Raw genomic sequence first — 23,537 nt, forward strand, 5'->3', positions numbered from 1 at the left:
CCCACCCCCCCATCAAACTGCAGCCCCCTCCTCGCAGTTGGCCCCACCCCTGATTGCCTCTCCCTACCCCAATAGAGGGCGGGGCCCCAGGCCAGCCCTGCACCCAATGGGCCCTCACTACCCCAATCAGGCAGGGCTGGCCGGCCAACTGCCTGTGGCCCCTACCCCCAGCTGGCTCCACCCCTAAGGGCCCCTACCACCCCAATTGGCCTGCGACCACTCCCTCCAGCCAGCTCTGCCCCCAATCGAAAACATGGGAGAGAGTCACTTTTCATGAAGTAACATGTGGAAGTCCTCTCCATGTCACAGTGTTCATCTCCTGACTTCCAGAAAGTTTCTGTGCAATGCCTTTCTTTTTTGGCTTGATAATAGGTCTCCCGTATGTTAATCTCATGCATATGGTAATATTTCAAAGAGTATATTTCTTCTAAAGTTTAAGCACCTTTGGAAGTTTATCCAAACTTGTGGCTTTACATAGGAGTCTAGGGATAGTACTACTTAATATATCTGGGAGAACAATTCCATCCACAATACATTATCACATCATTTACTCAGAAAGTACTTAGATTTCTTTGGACATGGCTTCTTGAGAGTGGGCTATCCCTTTTATGTACCAAAAAAGCCTCAATTATATATAGTTTTCTTATTTGAAAATTCTTTCAAAGATGGTATCTTATAAAGTTCAAAGGGGATGTTATAGTATTTCTACTTCACAGATGGTAGAACTCAAGTTTTAAGGAATAAAATGGCTTATTTTACAATGTCACATGGCAGATTGAAAAGTAACAGTTCTTCTGGCTCCTTGTCCAGAATACCTTCTGTGATCTCTTTACACATCGCTATGCCATTTGGTTCTTAAAATAACATGGTATTCAGGCAGGAACAGATTTGCCCCCTCACTTGTTCACGGATGAGGGATTTTTTTCCTCAAGGCTACAAAATGAGAAATCATTTGCTTCCAAGTCCAAGTTCATTTTCGTTACAGTTTGCTGGCTTTTCAATGTTAATAAGTCCTATATGGGCTATTTAAAGATTATACAATCTCTTGGTTTTGAAAACAAAATAATCCCCTTTATATATTTTTTGAATTCTCATAATATTTAAAATACGTATTTCATTAAACTACTAAAGCAATACTTTATGTAGAGTTCCAGCCTGAACTCTCTAGGGAACCTGACTTGCTGCTCTCAAAATACTAACAACTGCAGCAAAAAGCTTGTTCAAAGGACTATAGTTGGCATACAGTATTTTATTAGTTTCAGGTATACAACATAGTGAGTCAACATTTATATACCTTACAAAGTGATCAGTAAGTCCAGTAACCACTTGTCACTGTACATAGTAATTATAATATTAATGACTGTTGAGTAACACTCCCTCCACGTTCTGTGTGGAGTAGGGTTCGGTATCTGAAAGAGGAGCCACACAGCAAATGAGAGAAAAAGACACGAGATAATTTTGCAATATTGGGGGACCAGGAGGGAAGTCCCGAAGGACTTCCACCCATGCTCAGTCTGCTCCAATCTTTTTTTTTGTTAGGACTTTCAAGCCCTGACCTTTACTAGGACTTTCAATGACTACTAGCTTTTGGGGGGTCTCTGTCTAAACTCAGCTAGTGAAGACAATGAATGGACTCCGGCAATGACTGTATTCCTTATGCTGTATAGTCCATCCCCAAGACTTGTTTTATCATTAGACATTTGTACTTCTTAATCCCCTTCCCTTTTTCTGCCCATCCCTCCAGGCCTCTCACCTCTGGGAACCATCAGTTTGTTCTCTGTATCTATGAGTTTGTTTCTGTTTTCTTTATGATTTTTAGATTCCACATATAAATGAATATGGTATTTGTCTTTCTCTGATGTATTTCACTTAGCATATTACTCTCTAGGTCCATCCATATTGTCACAAATGGCAAGATTTCATTTTTTTTTTTTATGGCCAAGCAATATATTCTTGTATGTATATACTGCATCTTCTTTATCCATTCATCTATCAATGGACCTAGTTACCTTCCATATCTTAGCTATTATGAGCAATGCTGCAGTTAACACAGAGGAGCATATATCTTTTCAAATTATTGTTTTCATTTTCTTTGGATAAATACCCAAAGTGGAATTTCTGGGTCATGTGATAGTTCTATTTTTAATTTTTGAGAAGTTAAATAGTGTTTCTAATTTACAACCCCACCAAGAGTGTATCAGGGTTTCCTTTTCTCCATATCTTTGCCAATATTTATTTGTTATCCTTTTTACTATGGCCATTCTGACAGCTGTGAGTTGATATTTCATTGTGGTTTTGATTTGCCTCACCCTGATCTCTATCTGTTCTGTTGCCAATAAAATGAACATTTCCTAAGTGACATGTGTGAAACAAAACTTCTAAAAATGTGGAAATTCTTTTCATCTCTCCAAGCCAAAATAAAAAATTTATTTTCCTTGAAAACAAATTGAAATTAATTTAATACCGCCATTATTATTGGTATCTTTCAGAGCATCTGATAATTTGCTAAATGTCCATTAGGAAGCAGTTCAATATTTACTACCAGGAAAATATAGGTACATTCCAGTTTCACTAAGAGTAAATTGATAGAAGATGGCACCATTGTTCTAGCCCCAAAGTTATACCTAAAAGTTGTGTGACTTTAAGCAAGTTGTTGCTCTATCCTAAGGTCTTACATTTTCTATTGCTGTAATTATAAATTGCCACAGAATCAGTGGTTTAAACACATTATCAACACATTATTGTTTATTTCTCTAGGTCATAAGTCTATTCTAGGTCTCACTGGGTTGAAATTAAAGTGTCCACGAAGCTTTTTCCTTTATGGAGGCTCCAGCCAAGACTCTTGTTTCCTCACTCATTCGACTTGTTCAGAGAATTCATTTCCTTGCAGCTGCAGAACTGAGATCCCCATTTCTTTGCTGTCTATCCACTGGTGGTAGTTCTCAGTATCTAGAGCTCACCTGCATTCATTAGTTTGTAGGCCATTTTGTCTTCAAAGCCAGCAATGGCAGGAGGCTCTATTTTTCCCCCCCTGCCTTCGTTCTCCTGCCTCTTTATTTGTCATCAAGTCTCTCAACACAGTTGGGAGGGGTTGAATAATTTTAAGAGCTTATATGAGTAGATTAGGCTCACCTTGATAATCCCAAATAATCTTATCTAAAAATCCATAACCTCAATCACATCTGCAAAGCCCCTTTTGTAAAACCCCTTTTGCTACATAAAGTAACATTCACAGGTTTTGGGAACCTGGGCACAGACATATTGGGGGTTCACTATTCTGTCTACCATGGTAGGTCCTTTTTAGATGCTGTGACTCTTTGATTCACCTTTATATTTGCAGAATTACTGCTTTTGACTTCAAAGAAATAAGAACTATTAGAACTATTGTAGATCCTATATTTCTGGGATAAAATCTTTCAGTTTAATCACATTAAAAATAACTTTCTGGTCCTGGCCTGTGTGGCTCACTTGATTGGGTTCATCCTGGGCAACAAAAGGTTGCCAGTTCTATTCCTGGTCAAGGTATATGCCTGGGTTGTGGGCTTGATCCCCCCAGTATGGGGTGTGCAGGAGGCAACCTATCAATGGTACGCTCTCACATTGATATTTCCCTATTCTTCTCTCTTCCTCTCTCTCTCTCTCAAAAAAAAAATCAATAAATTGTTCTTTAACACATTAAGCACCAAGCCTGTTTTGTCTTCCTTTCCGTTTAGCCCGCGATATCTGATTTCACCGATATGCTGGTGGCACCAGTGACTGACGAGGTCCGGAGGGAAAGTATAGTGTCAGTCACTGGTGACTGACATGGCGCTTAACGTGTTAAAAACAAACTTTCTGGCCCTAACCGGTTTGGGTCAGTGGATAGAGCTTTGGCCTGCGGACTGAAGGGCCCCAGGTTCCATTCTGGTCAAGGGCATGTACCTTGGTTGCGGGCACATCCCCAGTGGGGGATGTGCAGGAGGCAGCTGATGGATGTTCCTCTCGTCGATGTTTCAAACACTCTATCCCTTGCCCTTTCCCTTCCTCTCTATAAAAAAAAAAATCAATAAAATGTATTTTAAAAACAAGCTTTCTGGAAAAATTGGATTCAATTTGTCAAGTATACAAAATAAAATGTAGTTTTTGTTCAGTCAGTCAGTTAATGCAATGAAAACAACTTACTATTGTTTGTTTAGTATAAAAATGAGTAAAGGTTTTTGTTTCAAGATGTGAATCAATGCCATGCATAAACACATAATCACAAAAAGCATAAATGGACTAACACCATCCATGAAAAAACTACATTAGACTTAAAAGACATGTGATATAATAAAAAATAAATTGCTGGTCTTTGTGCCCAGTTGCTGGCACACAGTTCCTAAAAGCCTTAGAATCTCAAGACTGATAGAGTGCCTTTTGTATGCTAATGAGATGTCAGTTGGCCTGGCCCTATGGGGACTAGTTGCCAAAGCAAACCAAAGAATGATTAGAGAGGGGTGGGAACCTTCAGCCCCATTCCCTGACCTCTATTTTTTCTTTAATTTATTATTCTTTCTCTAATTTATTTATTGACATTTATTGAGCCTTTACATTTCAATGTATACAATGTCAATTATTTTTGTAAATTTACATTTTTTCAGTTCTAGCTACTTCTCATAGTTTTGCTGTATACTTATTGCAATGGCACTTATGCAAATTTCACAAATAGCTATTTTTATTATGTCCAAGTCTGACTGTAATTCTTTCAGTTTAAATCTTTGTTTCTTGTGTGCTGATTCTCACACATTGTAGCTTGTTTTTCTGCGGTAGATGATCTTTATTGGTAAGCTCCTGCTTGCTTTCAGTCTATGGGAGACCTGTGAGGCTACCCAAGGGAAGCTTTCCTCCAAAAGGAGAGCTTGCTTCAGCCTGGACTGCCTCACCCTGTCCCCTGGAAGTCCTGGGATCAGCTCTCCTGTGTTACCTTGTCTGGATTTTTTTTTGGAGGGGGGGGGGCGGGGGAGGGAGGGGAGGAATATGACTTTTGGAACTTTTGTGACACCAGTGGTGTCTCCAAGCATGCGCAGTATATGGTTCTAATGGTAACTAAATAGATTATGCATACCTCTTAGATGCTAGTCACCCTGAAGGCAAAAGCAAGCCTTGACTTCTTGGCACTGGGATGGACAAGTGGGGAGGTATATGACTTTAGGAACTTTTGTGACACCAGTGGTGTCTCCAAGCATGCGCAGTATATGGTTCTAATGGTAACTAAATAGATTATGCATACCTCTTAGATGCTAGTCACCCTGAAGGCAAAAGCAAGCCTTGACTTCTTGGCACTGGGATGGACAAGTGGGAATCCCAGAAGACAGCTAGATAAGTTTGTGTACCAGAGACTGAAGGAGCTATATTTGGGGAATTGTATTTCGAGAAGAAAATGTTGGCAGTGACTATTTCACTTATATTTGTGACCTAATTAGTAAAAATATGCAGCCAGAAATTGGAGTAAGTTGCAAGGGTAGGATGTACCATCAAATTTATGTTTACTCTGTAGACAGAAAGGGATGAGAGTTTACATGCTGTTAAGGATGTTCTAATTATGAAGGTATTAATTGCTTTAAGTATGAACTGTTTTCTCTTTCTAGAAAGCATACAAAGCTGGGTGATTGTATGAATGATGTAGATGAGCGAGAATTTATTTTCTATATATGGATCTGATGTGTATGTTTATAACTTTGGAGGTGTTAATATCACATTGTCCAACATGTACAGGTAACATGCAAAAAGCTTCTGAGAATTATGTGATTTTATGATTATAAAGGCCCATCTTCATTCAACCTCTGCAGGAAACTAAGTCCAAATAAGGGGAATACCCTTGTTATGCCCAGATTTCAAAATCCCCCAAGATAGACCACTAGGGAGTCGATCGAGTCTGATGCAAAAGCAAAGAGTCTTTATTCAAGTCCGGGCTTGGTCCCTCTGCCTCCTTTACCAGCGCAGCGTAGGATGCTAGAGAGCCCTGAGTCCCAAGAGAACAAAGAATTTATAGGGCTTGGGGAGGGGGGTGGAGGCACTTGGCCAATTCCAGTTGGCTGAGTGAGGGCCGGGGGCTAGTTCCCTTGCTTTCCCATTGGCTGAGATAAGGGCAGGCTGAGTAACTGATACATTCTGTGGCTTTCCTGGGAGAGCAGTTAGGAACACAGCTATCAGTTCCATTCTGTCCTTTCACTATCAGTTCCGTTCTGTCCTTTCATTAGGGACACAGCTATCAGTTCCATTCTGTCCCTTCACCCTTTCCTTTAAACCTAAAGGACCAGCAATAGACGCTGCCAGTTCAGGACAAGTGTTTGATTTCTACACCAGTACTCTTTTCATTGTGACCTGCTGCCAATCTAGGGATAGGTGAATATGGCCTTTGGGGACAAACTGAAGGGAAGGCAAAGGTCTTTGAATTAAAAAAAAAAGAAATTTAAAACTGTAGTTGGTTTTATTTAATCCTTTAACAAAGCACTAATTTGTGAAGAGACATTAGCAATAGTAATTCTTTCTTGAATTATTACTGATTGAAATGTCATGGTGTCTGTTTATTAAAACAGTGTGTGTGAGGAAAGGAAAACTTGTAGCTTCATTTCTTCCTAATGTGGTAGAATTTGCCATTCTTCTAAAAAAAATAAGAATATGTTTTCATTTTCATGGTGCCCATTTCCATCATTTTATGCTATTGACTATTTGGTGAAAAAAAAATATAGGGAATGATAAGAATTTTTTCAAGAATAGTAATTACAGCAGGTACATTATAATGTGTTTTTTCTCCATTGAGCTCATTTCTCAATTTGTGTTTGGCTATGTTGTGGTATCTGTAAGCAACTCCAAGTCATTTTTGAAAGCATGTAGGGTGTAATTACCTGAACAACTGCTTTGTATTTTCTTATCAACACTTATAAGTGTTGTAAATACTGGTAAGGTATGAATTATAAACTATGCAAAACTGACATACCAGAAAACCACATGCCATTATTTTCTGAGTATGGATTTCCAAAATATGTAGAAGATAAAACAAAGAAATCTTAATGTTATATTATTCCAGTAATGGCAAGGGAGAAAGAAGTAGGTATATAATTTAAATATTGAACAAATACTATATAGGTGTTATTGGAAGGAATTAGGGCACCAAAGTCACTTATGGTTTGACATTTAAAACATGGCTAGGTCCTGGAAAAACTTTTGAGATCTATGAGCTTTGTAATCTATTTCGTTTAATGTAAACCAATCATAAATTGTCCTACTTGTTTTTCTATATAGCCAGTGAGAGTATTCAAAGGACCAAATTTAATTTGTTGTACATTCACTTTGGCTTAAAGGTCAGATTTTCTGGAACGAAATTTCAATAACATAAATAACAGTGGTGGACTTGTGATTTGAGGCTAAGCAGTTCGTTTTCTTAATTACTGTTACATTGTTTGTGTCTGTTGGGGGAGATGATGTTAACGTGCAATAATGACCTTCTGAACATAGGTGCTTTAAACCATTAAGGGATTTCTCATTCATATTTACATGATCACCATGTGCTGGCTGGAGCTTTGCCACACGTTGTCTTCAGCCGTGGACCTGAGATGCTGGAGAAGCTCCTCTCAAGGGCATTTGCTGGGCTCCTAATAGAGGGAAAATGGAAACATGGTGATTCGTGTGCTGGATCTGAAAGCTTCTGCTGAGAAGTGACATGTGTCATCTTCTGTTCACATTTCATTGTCCATACCAAGTCATGTGGCTAAACCGTTGCCGACAGAATAAGGATATATAGCAGCGGTTCTCAACCTGTGGGTCGAGACCCCTTTGGGGGTCGAACGACCCTTTCACAGGGGTCACCTAAGACCATCGGAAAACACATATATAATTACATATTATTTTGTGATTAATCACTATGCCTTAATTATGTTCAATTTGTAACAATGAAAATACATCCTGCATATCAGATTTTTACATTACGATTCATAACAGTAGCATAATTACAGTTATGAAGTAGCAACGAAAATAGTTTTATGGTTGGGGGTCACCACAGCATGAGGAACTGTATTAAAGGGTCGTGGCATTAGGAAGGTTGAGAACCACTGATATATAGTCTTCCCATGAGGAGCAGTGAATTTTTGAGTCATAATACAATACAAAATATTACTGCAAGCATTCTCACATCTTGTGCTTTTTGTCTTGATTGATTGATTGTTTGCTGGTACAGTGTTTAGTACATAAACTCTATGACTATCTACATAGTACCCACACTACCAGACTATCTGGCCTTAATCCTGACACACATAGATGTCATTTCCTTCTTCTGTCTGGTCTAGGATGATTGCTCTTTGAAATGATGAAACCTGAAACAGTCTTTTCTAAACTGCTTCAGAGATGATAAATAGAATGTGTGTATGTGACCTTGGGAAAGGCATGAGGTGTGGTAGACATTTACCTCCTAGAATGGTGTGGAGGAGCCAATCATCTCACTAACATTTTTCTGTAGATTTAGCTGACCTTCTTGGTCAACATCAAGAAGTTCACTTAAGTCAAGTTCAAAGGGAATCAAACTCTCCTGAATTAAAATTTTCATTAAGCACACATGGTTTTAAAATTGAAGGGCCAAAATATTTTATAAAATATGTTTTGGATTTAATGAACCCAAGACTGTTAGCAATAATTTGAATCCCAATGAAATCAACATGTGTGGCAAAAATTTATCTACTCTGGTAACCAGCAATACATTTGTGTCCCAATTTTGACTTTTTTATAGAACCATTACAAATGAGAATACTTCAGTTCTTTAAATCATTTTCTGAATAAAATGGAGAAACCTTTGTGGGGAAATAAATGAATGATGTCATAGAATTCTATACATATAATTAGGTTGACTTTTCTACAAAATAACTATATATTATCATGTTAGTAGTGTGCCTGGCATTTTCTTGGTCTTCTCTAAAGAAATATTTTTCTTATGGTGGAAATCCAGTCCTTTCTATTTGCATGGGGCCAAAGCAGCACACACAAGATATCAGCAAATGGGCTTAGAAAGAAATATTTGGGGTGGGACAGGGAGAGAAGAGTGAGGGAGCTCCTTCCTTGTGTTTAGGGGGCATAGGTGTGGATGAATGTGCTGGAATAGTGTTACATGACTAGAAACAAACCTTACCTGAAGCACTGTGAGAATTAATGTTTCAGAAAAGGATAACTTATTCCATCGATTGATAGCTATAGAGATATCTGGTTTTAATTTCTGATCAGTTTTTAATAATGTGATGCAATTCTCCAACCTTGAAATTATCTTTCTTCTATGAATACATAAAGATTGGAAGGTAAAAGGATGCTATACATTTTATAATACCTTGAGATAAGTGAGCTTTTTGTAAAACAAAATACACTATTTTAATGGTAGTGAGAACCCTCAATTCATCTCTTTTCCAAGTTGGTCTTTAAACTTTTTAAAATCCTCACCTGAGGTTTTGTTTATTGATTTTAGAGAGAGGAGAGAGAGAGAGAAAAAAAAAAAAACATTGACGTGAGAAAGAAACATCCGTTAGTTTCAAGCCCTGACCAGAAATCAAATCTGCAATCTAGGTATGGAACCTGACCGGGAATCAAACCTGCAACCTTTTGATATAGGGGATGATGCTGCAACCACCTGAGCCACCTGGCCAGGCTCCAAGGCGGTCTTTTAATATTTTGTCATAAGCTATGTTTTTTGAAAGTGAATGTATAATGAAGAATCTACTTGTAATGTGAACGACTATCCAGTAATTTTGCTCTTTTGGAGGTATAGACCAATGACGTGTTAAATTTCATGAGATTCAGGGTGGACCAATATGTCTCTGGGATTAGGGATGGTATGACTCTGAGGAATTTTACCAAAAGGACATGCCCCATGATGCTAGTGGTGTATAGGGCTCCACAGAAGTCCCACCCACCTTGTGTAAGGGAGGGCTTTCACCTTTTCATGCCCTGGTTCCTCTGGTAACTTGAGATAGTATTTGCCTTTGGCATTAGTAGTGGCATAGCGGCCTATCATGTTAAATTAGAGCCAGGGGACTCAGCCACGAATGCTTTTGGTTTCTGATTTATAAGCGATAGCATGATTGAGAGAAAAGAATTTGTAAGTAGCAATTAGAGGAGCAGAGGTAAAGAGTTGAACTGAAATTTATTTTTTCATTGAAGGGCAGTTAATGGTGCATGTAAATGGAAAAGACTTGCCATTCTTTGGCTAGTTGGTACATTCCCCGATTTAATCAAATGAAACTGAAGTGTGCCTTTTACTTTCTGTACAGTCTGACAAAGGTAATTTAGGATGGAGCTTTTAGATGAGTGTCAGCTGCTGCTGCCAGGACTTATGTTTTTATGAAGAAAGTGCAATTGCAGAGGTCTTCTCGAGTGATTGATAGGCATAAGCAAGTGAAACAAGAGCTCGATCTCCAGGATACGAGAAAAAGTTGTGTTTGTTAAATGGGGCAGAAAGATATCTGCTGTCCTCTTGTGAATTGGGGGATTAATTTAGTGCCTATGCAGAGCTGTACTGCCGCACATGAAGCCAATCCACATTACCAATGTAACATGCTTCATTTGAGTCACAACATTTTCACTGAACTGTGTATGCCCTAATGCTCCAGAGCCAGTCTAAAATGTTTGGCTGATTAGAATTATTCACATGTAAGGTGCGTGTTACATGCCGTTGAGTCAGCTCTGACTCCTGGTCACCTTGTAAATGAGTGATGACCACAATGTCCTGTCCTCAACAGCCCGGTTCAGCTCCTGTAGACTCTGTGACATAACATTTCCAGGGTGAGAGGGATCAGTTCAGGAAGGGGCAAAGACCCAGTTCAATTTAATTATACATGATGGGAATTTGTAGGCGGTTTCCGGGCAAAAGCTCCTGAAAGACCTTGTCATTCTGAGACATATGGTGTATTAATGTGAAACTTGGAATTATTTAAAAAGGAAAATTTAACAGTAAATGTGAGATCTGATTGGTTTTGTTAAATAGTTCATTAATCAGGCAGCATTTCATCTAGCAAAGTGAAGGACCCTCTGAGGAGTTGTACAAATGGTAGGATTTTTTGTTTTGTTTTGTTTTTAGGAAGAAGGGTGGGGCACGGGAGCTACTGACAAAAACTAAAAACAAAAAAGGATTAATTTTGGACAGGGACATCTTTTCTTGGGAGGAAGAAAAGGGAAATTTTTTTTTTTGTCATGCAGACTGCCTCCTCTTTGTATGGGGGATGAAAAGAGTTCACGTGACAGGGTACCTTATTCGTGTTTGACGAGGACATTCCAGACTGGTTGACTTGGATTTGTTTCTTGGAGAGGTTGAAATGCAATTAGATCAGGTATGCAATCTAGGTTTTGTATCATGGGATTTCAGCACAAATGACGTCATTTGGGGCCTGTGGTTTTCTCCTTAATAAACTGTTACAGCCTAGCCTAGGATGAAACTGACCCCAGAGAATCAGAATAGAAGGAAAGCAACCAAGTTCTTGACTCAGTTGAGTAAACAAATTGGCGCTAAAACCTGCCTTACTGAAATGTTCACTTATATTTATATATTGTTATTGTTTCGACCAATTTTAGTTGAGTTTTCCAATGCTTGCAATGGAATTCATCTTAACTGATAATGTCGCATTACACAATCAAGAAGACATTGAAGACAGTGTTAGGTATTACAGGTTGCTGAGTTGGTATTGGTTTGGCAATTACAGTTCTTTCCCAGTCTTTGCTAGAGCAGCCAGGAGTGGAAGCAGAGTTCAGTGGGTAGAAGAATGAAAGGGAGATGAGAAAATCGAAAGAGCAAGTTCAATAAGGGTCAGCATTTTTGTCTTTTAAAAATGTATTATTGTGTCCCCCACCTCTAGAAGAGTTCATGACACTCAGTATGCACCAGAGAAACTCAGTATGTAACAGAGATAATGCTATGAAATATTTTATTCACTCAATGTTTACCAGTGAATTCAGAAATCTAATAAAAATGTATTCTCATCCCATTGGAAATTAAGAATACATTTTAATTTTTGTTGAAATATTTCTTATCTGCTGCTAATTTTGTTGAAATATTAAATGGATTGTACTGTTAATTGCTTTTACAGGCTTATTAAGGTATAATTGAAGTATAGTAAACTGCATATATTTGACATGACTGATTTCATGAGTTTCACATATGAATCTATAAAATAATCACCATATGTAAGATTATGAGAATATCCATTGTTCCCAAAGGCTCCCTAAATTTGTGAGAACACATTCAAATCTTTTCATAATTGATATTGAGAGTCCTTTTGCTGTGGAACTCATGAAATGAAATTTATTTTATTTTCCCTTAAATGAATATAAGGTAATCTTCCTAAAAAGTTATTTTTCACAATAGACTATTTGAGAAAAGAGAAAGTATGTACTGGTAGAGTGGAAAAATTAATACAGGAAAAGAGGGAATATCTAAGAGCAAAAGCAAAAAAAAAAATGAGTAAGCAATACCACAGTAAAAATAAATGAGTAAATAGAGTAAGGAATGAAAGTATATAAATTCTTACATTAAATATGACTTGGTCGAATTCTCCTATTGAAAGATAGAAATGAAAACCTGAGTTTAAAAAAAAGATACATTAAGTTTAATGAAATACTCTTAAATTGATAGCATTTGGAAAAAGAAGGATGGACAAGGCAAACAAAGGCAAGTAAAAAAAGAAGAAAGTGTCAATATTACTAGATGAGGTAGAATTTAAGATTAAAACTTCGAATATGTGTGTGACCAAGGAATGAGTTAGATCTATGTCAACTTTCGGGGTGAGATTTCCATGTATAAGAATGAAGTGCTTAGACTATAATATGAAAATCGTTTGTGTAAAACAGTCCCCCAATCCTACATGAGTGTGTATATCTGTCTGTGTATGTTTAATTCTATGATCATGGGGGAAAGGGTGAAGGATGCATATATGGTATTTAATATCAGTTACCTAGAAAGGGTCAAATCAGGTAAAGATGAGGTTGGAGGAAGAAAACTCATTATTCAGTAGCATCTGACCTTGAGCAAATGCACTGATAAAAACACCAGCACCACCAGGTCCCTTCTAAGAACCCCAGAGTATAGGACTTGGATCTACAAGCGTTAGGGCGAATGATCTATAACAGCCAGCACCCAGAGGAATCAGGAAAGTAAAACCTTTATTACGCAGCACTGCTAGTCCAGGAGACTTTGATCCAAAGCCTGAACTGCCAATGTGGGGAGGTTTTGATATATATTTTTTCTTGTGGCAGGCCCCTCGGGGTGAGTTTTGTAGCTCCGCCCAAGTCAGTTAGCTTCTTGTGTGGGCCCCTCGGAGTGGGCTTTGTAGATCCGCCCGAGTCAGTTAGAATAGGGCTTGTAAGATTACTGTTTAACTAAGTACTGAACTAGGCTATAAGCCCCCAAAGTTGCCCCCCTATTTTCCTTCTCAGAAGATGACCTTGGAGAGAATGGGATCAACAAGTACAGAGGGGTTCTATAGAAAAGGTGCCAGAACTGAGCCATAGCTGCCTGCTTAGGAAGGGAACAAACTCTTATTTGTTGCACATAGGTATACATTAAAAGCCTGCAGAGAATTTGCATTTAAAAAAATAAAAGCACAAAAACAAACGCTTCCGTCTAATAAAATTTGTTAGTGTTGTTTGTTGTGGCTGCTTAGGCAAATACACATTAATGTAGTCCTACATTACTGTCCTAGGTGATTACCTATTAAGGAGTTAATTTTCCAGAGTCCTGATGTCACAGGGCTAATTTATGTCACAATGGGTAAGCCTTGCATCTTTGGATCGGTACTTCATTCCTTCATTGACATTTCCTATAGGCAGAGTAGTTTTGAAGAGACAGACATATAAAGATTTTGTTATTCCCCAATCCGAAGTTCTTGCTTTGAATATTCTGCAAAGATGTGGAGTCTCCTTTATTTGAGTGACTTTGGGTTTTAAGTAAAAGAACATTTAGTGTCTAAAATATTGAGAATTGAGAATTTCTCTTCATGTTTCATGGATCAAAAAGTGTAACCATGACTTATATAAATACCAAAGGACAAGGGTTCTTCAAACAGAGCATAAAAGAATTATCTTGTATGAACAAGCAAAGTAACTTTGTGTTAAGTTTAGATAAATTTGTCAGAGGTGAGGTTAGTTTTTCTTTCTGCAGCTACAAGAGGAAGCCAGCCAAAATGCTTTGTGCTTAAAAGAAAATCCCCATAATGAATTCATGACTAAAAGAAGGATGAGTTCATTCACAGAGGGCTGGATTGATTATAAGGTTGTTGTTGGTGGTGAGCACATTTATAAGTTAAGTGTAAATTTAACTTCTGATGAACATTTTTTTTATTTCAGTGAATGAGTATGTTTATAACAAATGTTTCATAAGGCTTGCGGTCATCAAAAGTTTTATTGTTAAGAGTTACATTCCTTTGTAATTAACCCAAAGGTTAGTTAAGCTGTTGAATATTAAAGAGAGGAGCTTTAATCATGCTAATAAGAAACAGCTTGCCTAGATTTAAACTTAAATAAGACAATTGCTTCTTCTGGCTAATCTCTGTATCACAGGCTACCCTAGTTTTCTGTCTTCCATTTAGGTTCCACCAGGGAGAGGCAGAGGAGAGGGGAATGGAAGGGTGGGAGGAAAGTGGGTTGAAGTATTTATTTTCCTACTTCCTTCCATGTCCTGTTCTCCACATTGGCCCTGTTTGCTCTGGAAGCCAAGGCTGTCCAGCAGCCCCTTGATACACAACCCTCTCTGGGTTCCAGTAACCACCCTTTCCCTTTGTACCCTCGGCCTGGGCGTGGCAATGGCACCCTCTGTGACTCCAGGCTACTGTAGGCTGCTCAGGGCTGTACATAGGATCCACTATTGAACACTCCTCAGTCCCTGGTATGACTGTGGCAAATGTTTGCTATTAGGCTGTTTTTCACAACCTTCTTGGGAGCTTCCCTGGTGTCATGTGAAACCAGGAGGAGGGCAGGGAGAGAATGGAAATAACAGTCAGTCTGCTGCAGATTAGTAGGTGGCAAATTGAACAAGGGAATCACTAGGCTTTTCTTGGGCGGCTGTAGCCTGAGTAGTTTTGTGCATCTGGCCACCAAAACTTCAAAAAGTTTATATAGGGCCTTATTGGGTACAGTAAAATACATGGGTGAGGGTGGGGCTTAACTGGGTTTAGTCATACACATGGTGGGGGGGAGGGGGCTTAACCACATTCAGTCATGTTCATGGGAGGGAGGGCCTTACTGGGTTCAGTCATGTACATGGTGGTTCTTAACTGGGTTCAATCATGTATACAGGGGTTCTTAACTGGGTTTAGTCATGTATATGAGGGACCTTAACTAGGTTTAGTCATTACACGGGATGGAAGTTTCTTAAGTAGGTTCAGTCATGCACACAAGTGGAGTTTAACTAGTTTCTGTTATGATACGTGGGGCCTCCACCAGGTTCAGTTATGCTCATGGGGCGGGGGCTGAACTGAGTTCAGTCATGTACTCAGTCCAGATAATCTAACACCACATTACTGTCTCAAGGCTCTATCCTTGGAGCAGCTCCTGGGAGTGGGAAAGGCAAATGAACAGGCACTCTGAAGACTGGAGAGAGGGTGGGGAGTCTCTAATTGCCCGTGTAGCTTACAGGTCAGACAAGAGGCCACATCTTCTTGATGACCTTCCCCCCAGCATAGGCCCCTGAGCTTGTACTCTCACGTTCTCTTCTACATCTTAAACAGAAGTACAATTTCACCCTAGCCAGCGTGGCTCAGTGGATAGAGCGTCAGCCTGTGGACTGAAGGGTCTCAGGTTCGATTCTGGTCAAGGGCATATGCCTGGGTTTCGGGCTTGGCCCCCAGTAGGGGGCATGCAGGAGGCAGCCAATCAGTGATCCTCTCTCATCATTGTGTTTCTCGCTCTCTCTCCCTCTCTCTTCCTCCCTGAAATCAATAAAAATATATTTAAAAAAAGAAGTACAATTTCAGCATAAGACTTTTATGTCAACAAGGTAATTCTCAAAAAGATTCCTCAATAAATACAAGTGTACTTTACATTTTTACAATCAAGGTCAGCCAGGGAAATGAAAGTGTACTAGTCCCAATTTTCATAGTTATATCCTGTTTTACAAGTTTCTGATCAGGGGCATCCAATTATGATGTGGGTATTATGATCTATGCACTTCACTACTGTATATGAGGCTTACATGTCTCTTTAGACTGGAATTAACATGTTGACATTTCTTGGCAGTGATATGCCTTTAGGAGAATCCTGAGCAGATCTAAGTGACACTGATTTATCATTTTGTCCTTGTTTCTGAGCTGACAGGCTCAGCAGTGCCTCTCAGGGCACATAATGAATCTGAATCTCTCTGGGAGAGGCCATCTGAGCCTGTGTGCTGTGGGTGGTGGTGGAGAGTGATTCTCCCGTCCATTCATTCATCCAATTAAGAATTCATGAGCATGTGTAAGTTTGAATTCCTACATAGTGAACTCTAGAGACTTTTTCTCACCCCAAATGCTTTAACCGAGCTGATGACAGTGAGGTATTTCTCAAACTGAGAAAATCCTACGGAGCTTGATGGAAGATAACCAATTCGTTCATGATGAGCCACCCTGACAGCTCGACATGCAAAATGCTGAAGAGTTTTTGTGAATCCTACTCCTCCAGTTTGGCTTACACTTAGGAAAAACTGCTGCCAAGACAACACACTGCCTGAACTGTGATTGTGATGCAGCCTCTTTATGACATGAAACAGATGGGGGGAGGTCTCTGGATAGGGTTTTGGACCACTTGGTTAGGGCTGTACTGGTGAAGCTGGCATCTTTTCCTACGGGCCCTGCCCAGAGATCAGGAGACAGACATGTCCCAGTCCAAGGCCTGGGTCTTTCCAGGGGCATCCTGTAGGGGTGATGGTGCAAATGAATAGAAGAATTTGGAGTCCTGAGGCAATTTCCCTCTGGGGGAAAAGAAAAAATTAGGGCTACTTTGGAAGATAGTTCAGTGGTTTCTTAAAAAACTTAGCCCATTCTTTCCATATGACCCAGCAATCATACTCCTTGGCATTACCCAAGTGAATTTGAAAGCTTATGTTCACACAAAAACCACACAAATGTTTATAGCAGCTTTATTCATAAGTGCCCCAAACTTGGAAGCAATCAAGAGTCCCTCAGTAAGTAAATAGATAAACAAACTGTGGTACATTCAGACAATGGACTATTACTCAACACTGAAGAAATTAGCTATCAAGCTATGAAAAGACATAGAAGAACCTCAAATAGATATTACTAAGCGGGAGAAGCCAATCTGAAAAAAGCTTCCATCTAGCATGATTCCAACTATAGAACATTCTTGAAAAGGCAAAACTATGCAGACAGTACGGACTGGTGGTTGCTGGGTGTTTTTTCTTTTTGGGGGTGGCAAGGAGGGAAGAATAGATGGAACATAGAAGATGTTTAGGACAGTGAAACTATTCTGTGGTGTTCTAAATGGTAGCTACATATCATTATACATCTGTTAAAACCCATAGATTGAACTGTAATAAGTCTGTGGACTTTGTATGATAATTTGTCATTGTAGACTTAATCAATTGTCACACATTACCACTCTGGTGCAGTGTGTTGATAGTAGGGGACCCCGGCTGTGCAGATGACGCAGGGGATGGATATATGGGAAATCTCTATACATTCTGCTCAAATTTTTGTCACCCCAAAACTACTTTAAAAAATAGATTTAAAAATGAAATGAGCATCAGATTTAAATGCGAATTGAGTAAATTTGTCTAATAAAGTCTCTGGCTCCCTGGTCCATGGAAAGAGAGTTGGAACAGCCCCTCTTTAAGCCTTAGGATCCTTTCACGCTGTATGTCTTGCTAATGGATTTGTCATTCAGTAGTCATGGGGTCTACCCCTGTCTTCTCCTGAAGCAGTCTATGTCAACGGGGATCTAAGCTTACTGATGGTGGAAAGTTTAATAAACACCCTCAATCTGTTAAAAAGTTTCTTTGCTGTTGATAGCATTGGTCTTCTTTAATTTCTAAAAATACTTCCTAAATGATTGCTTGTGGCCTGGAAGCATTTGGGGCTGTCCAGTTTGTAAACATAGAGCATCTACTCAGCACAAGGTTTTGTTTGTTTTGTTTTTGTTTTTTAAAGAAGAAGAAAGTGAGAGTGTATTCCCACCGAAAGATCCAAATGAAATGTTCTGTGATTGCACACCTTCGGAATACTGAGGTCTTTGGCCAGTGTTTTCTGAAGCCCTTAATTTTTCAGTAGTTGCCAATTTGCAAAGAAGAAAAACAGTGGGTAGGCACATTATCATTCACAAAGGTTTTGGATATTTCCCCAGAGAAATTGATGATCCTTTGGCAGAAAGTAGATGCTTAATCCATCATCACATCCCCGCAGAGGAGTCAGAGTTTTCCCATTTAACAGATGAGGGAATGTGATTACCAGTGGAGGAGACACTGGCCAAGGTCAGGGCCTGAGGGGAAGGATTAGAGCCCTTGTTTCATGGTCAGGTTAAACGGCTTGGACTATACTACACATTCACGGTGCTGTTGGCTGTTGCTGCAGTTTCCAAAAAAGATTGGCTTGTCTTGACATCCTCATTTCAGAAGTAGATGAATACATAGGGCAGCATAAATTTGGGACGGCAGTGTTCCAACATATCTCATGCTGTGCATTCTTTCGTCTCTCTTGGAAATCCAGCACATGCATTTATCCCATTAGTGGTAGGAGAAAAAGTCCTAATTACCTTCCAAGTCCTATGATGTATGTCAGTGGGTGGGAGTGGTGGTGGTGGTGATGAATTATTCTCTGCTTAGGCTGTACATGTATTAAGGATTCTGGAAATCCAAAAATGACCACAGTATAAGTAGCTACTGTTCAGATATAGATTTATAATTTAAATATATTCCTCCAAGCTGAAGAAGTCTAAAGAAGGAGATTAAGGCAAAATCTACTTCCAAGTTCAGTTCTTTGTGATGGTCTGCCTTGATTTCAGAAGCTTAAATTTAGGTTAAAAAAAGAAAAGACAATCTGTATCACACACACAAAAAAATACATATGGGCATAACATGAACAGGCCTACCTAGTTTGAGCTCAGGAACTTTTTGTCCCAGTGTTCTATGTTACTGCTAGAAAGATAGTATGAAAAATATGGACAAATGTCGGCAGCCTACTGGCAGGGGAGCACCAAGGTAATTTTTCATGTAGGGTCTATTTCCCTCCTGCAAAATGACATTGGGGGAAAAGGTCAATAGGCTCTTGATGTAATGTCCTTTGTCCCCTGTCTTAATTCAGTCTAGGCCAGCTGTATTCGGAGAAATGGTTGAGCAGGGCCCTCTCCTGAATTGTTTCGGACTCCAAAGAACCTACTATGGGCTGAATTTTGTACACCCACCCTCTACCCACCTCCCAATTCATAGCTTGAAATTTAATCCCTAGTATGATGGCATTTGGAGGTGGCGCCTTTGGAAGGTAATTAGGTCTTAAAGGTGGAGGCTTCATAATGGAATTAGTACTCTTGTAAGAGTGGCCGCAGAGAGCTCCCTTACCTTTTCCCCATGTGAGGACACAGCCAGGAGACAGCTGTCTGTGAACAGGAAGTGGCTCCTCACCAGATACTGAATCTGCCAACACCTTGATCTTAGACTTCCTAGCTACCGGAACTGTGAGAAAGAATTTTCTGTTGTTCTGTAAGCACCCACCCCCAGTCTATAGCATTCTTTTACGGAAGCAGAAGCCAGCTTGAACTAAGAGGAGTCCCAAAGAGTAGGCTGTGTTTATGGCAACAGTAGCAAGAGGCAGGATACCGAAAAAGCAATACAGTGTGTGAACTGTTTGGATCCATAGATGGTGAACCCTAGAGATGTTTTCTTGCTCCATATGCTTCCACACAGCCTAGTGCCGAAGACACAGAGGGGTCAATAAATGTTGTGTAGTAAGTGTGAGCCAGTGAATGATATCTGTTGGCCATTTAGCTCCTTTACTTTCTGCAACAGATTTATGGCTGTATTCAAATCATTCCCTTTGTACAACTGTTGTGTATTATTTAAAAGATAATTACATTTACCCTCAAGCATCTGAATCCAATCATCTTCTAATATTTGTGTTATCTTAAGGAGTTCTCAAAAAATGTTGGAAATGGAAGAAAAGCAAAAACACTTTGACCTGGAAAAGGAACTCAGAGTGTTTTGAATTAGACCCATTAAATTGTGCATATCTATGTTTCCACAAGTAGAAGCTTACAAAATCTTGAAAGAGACTCAATATGAAAATATTTCTTTTGTCTTTAGGAAACCAATATTAATATGTTATTCTCTATTGATTACAAATAGCTTACTATACATCTTCTAGTCTTTATCTCTGAAGGCAGTTGCATTAGTTATCTATTTCTGTATAACAAATTACCCCAAAACTAACCAACCTAAAATAATGTTTATTATCTCCGTTTCTGTGGGTCAGGAACTTGAGGACAGCTCAGCTGGGTGGTTGTAGGTCAGCATCTCATAATTTTACAGTCAGGAGGTCAACCTGGGCTACTGTTATCTGAAAGCTTGTCTGGAGTTGCAGGGTTTACTTCCAAGCTCTATCGCGTGTTGATAGGAAGCCTCAGTGTATCACTGTTGGTTGGTTGGAGACCTCAGTTCTTGCCAACTGAACCTCTCCATAGAGCAGCTTGCAACATGGCAGCTGGGTTCCTTCAGAGTGAGAAATCCAAGAAAAAGAGAGAACAAGATAAAAGCCTACCTTTTACAACCTAATCCCTGAACTCTCACACCAACACTTACACTGTATTCTATTTATTAGAAAGGAATTACGAAGTCCATCTCCCCTCAATAGAAGGGAATCAAAGGGGGAGGAGAAGCAAGGAATTTGTGAAGATTTGTTTAAAACCTCCACAGCCACATACATATTTATGTGTCTCCATACATTGTCACCCTACTTTAGGATTTAAGAAACCTTTTAAAAGAATGCTGTGTATTTTGATATATAGGGTGTCCCCCCAAAATATATACACACAGTTTGAATAATTATAAAGGCAGTGTTTATTAAAATACATTTTCAAAATTGAGCTAGCAGCTACTAAAGTGTGTATACATTTTTGGGAGGACATCCTGTATAACACCTTTGTACTACAAATGGATTGGCATGATGGCATTGGATTATTTTGAAGGGGATTTTAATACATTGATGGACCTGTGCAAAACTAATTGTCCTGCTGACTGTATGAATGTTTATCATGCTAAGTAAAGAATAGTTTTGCTTCATCTGAACAATCGATTTTTACTTTTTGGTTCCTGATAATCTTTAAAATTATCAGGCTTCCTCTTCAAGCTACCTGTGAGAAGATTCAAAGTAAAATTTCTGGCCCAAGTTTAATGAAATTAAAAATCATTTGTATGCATTTTTGAGGACTAATTTCATACCTGACTTCCTTTTCTATTCTTACCTTAATTTGCCCTTATCCCAATTTTTTCACTTTTTGTTTTAGTTTTGTAAATTTATATTACTGCTAAGTGTGGAGTTTTAAAAATGTCCTCTTATCCTTTTTGGGACACGCTAGGCTATAAATAAGTGTGTGTGTGTGATATAGTGCATGTATGTGTGTATGCACATGCATGGGTATCTATAGTATTCTAAAATATAACTATCATTCATCAAGTGCTTATTATTTGTAAATTATTTTATGGATATGATTTAATGTTCACGTAAATTATTTGATGTAGGGATGATTATGCACATTTATTTATGAATGATACAGCAAGGCTTAAAAATAGGTAGTAATTGAAGAGATCGGGATTTAAACCCATGTCTCTCTGATTCCAAAGCCTTCCACACAACTCAGAGCTCACATAAGTAAACCAGCAAGATGCCTTCCTGGGGTCCAACCCCAGCAGGTCCAGGGTTCCCCAAAGGTGTGGACGGAGTCAGCGAAGAAGGAATGACACAGAGACAGCGTTCAATTGATCAGCAGCCTAGCCAGGATCTCTAGCCAAGTTCTGGTCGAAATCTCCAGCGAAGTTCTGGTTTGCATCTCCAGCCAGGTTCTGTGTCTATGTTCTCTTGCTAGGTTCTCCAGCCAGGTTTTGTAGCCATGTTCCCTCGCTAGGTTCTGTCCAGGTTCTCCAGCCAGGTTCAGTCACCAGGTTCTAGTCAGGTTCACTTGCCATGTTCTGTCCAGGTTCTGTAGCCAGGTTCTGTCTCTAAGATCTTCAGCCAGGTTCTGTCTCTAGGTTCTGCTGCTATTTTCTGTCCAGGATCTTTTGCCATGTTCTGTCTCTAGGTTCTGTCTCTAGGTTCTGTGTCCTGTTGTCTTGTTACATCTGTATTTATACCAGTTGATTCCAATCCTATCAATCTCTATTCCAAAGGTTAGGGCGTTTCTTATCTCCATTCCAGGGAGTAAAGATTATGTAGCTTAAGCGTGATTGTTCGTAGTTAAAGTGATTAACTACCCGCCTGGCACTTAGTTAAGGAGTTTTATCCCCACCCTAACTTCAGGGGAAAATCCCTACCTGGGGAAACAACCTTTCTCAGAGAGGTGACCTTGGTTAAAACACATAGCGCCAAGAAGTTGAGCAAACATATTAAGAACAGTATGCCATATACGCCAGGTCCCTTGAAACATATGCTGTGCAGATGTTTCTTCCCTGTAGCGACTGTGTCAAGCAGCAAGGATGGATCGGCTCCCGGCAATGCCTGGTCCCTCTGCCTCTGACTCCTCACTGCATCTGTCTTGACAGCCACTACTGATCAAATCCTGCTTGCTCAGAAGACATTCAGTTGCTGTCTCTGGGCCACATGCTTGAACTGAAGCCTTCCTTTCTGGGGTACGAGGGGTTTACTTCCCAAATATTTTCTCTTTTGTACATCCCTCATGCCCAAAGAGTATAAAACCAAACAAGTTAGCCCTAGTGGAATATGGACTAAGAGTTATTTGGGGGGAAGGCACAAACAGCTTTGTGGACTTAGAATATGAGACAAATATCTTTGAGGGCTCAGTTTAACTCTATGAAGTCACTTTTCCCATTTATGTGTTTGGACTTTGGGATGAAGGTCAGTCTATCACTTGACAGTCACTCCTACTACCAAAATGAAACTCTGGCCTACTTCCAGACTTGAAAGCCATCTGTACAAATTACTAAACCATCCAGAATTTCTACCTGTGCTAATAAACTGTTGACCTACAATCAGTGAGAAGGGAGGCATGGTATATACTTCATATAACTCATTGGTTGATGAAGGCAGAGAATAAAGTTTATAAGATTTAAATTTCTATTTTGCTTTCAATCTGTTAAAAATATATTTTTTGGTGATAATATTACAGATGTCTCCTGTTTCAATCTATTTTTTTTTACAGTCTAGAGGAATATTGTTTTCACTCTCAAGTTTTCCACATGAGCATATTTTGGAGCAATTTGTTCAATCATTCTATGAGAAGTTGACAGTGATGGAAGCCCTTGATAGACATGCATTCTCTGAGCCACATGTGGTCTATAATATTCACCTATTGACTTGGCCCCAGGGGAACTCAATTTATTCAGTATCAGGACAAGAGTATTGGGT

This window comes from Myotis davidii, unplaced genomic scaffold (genome assembly GCF_000327345.1).
Source record: "Myotis davidii unplaced genomic scaffold, ASM32734v1 scaffold1012, whole genome shotgun sequence".
Lineage (NCBI taxonomy): Eukaryota > Metazoa > Chordata > Mammalia > Chiroptera > Vespertilionidae > Myotis > Myotis davidii.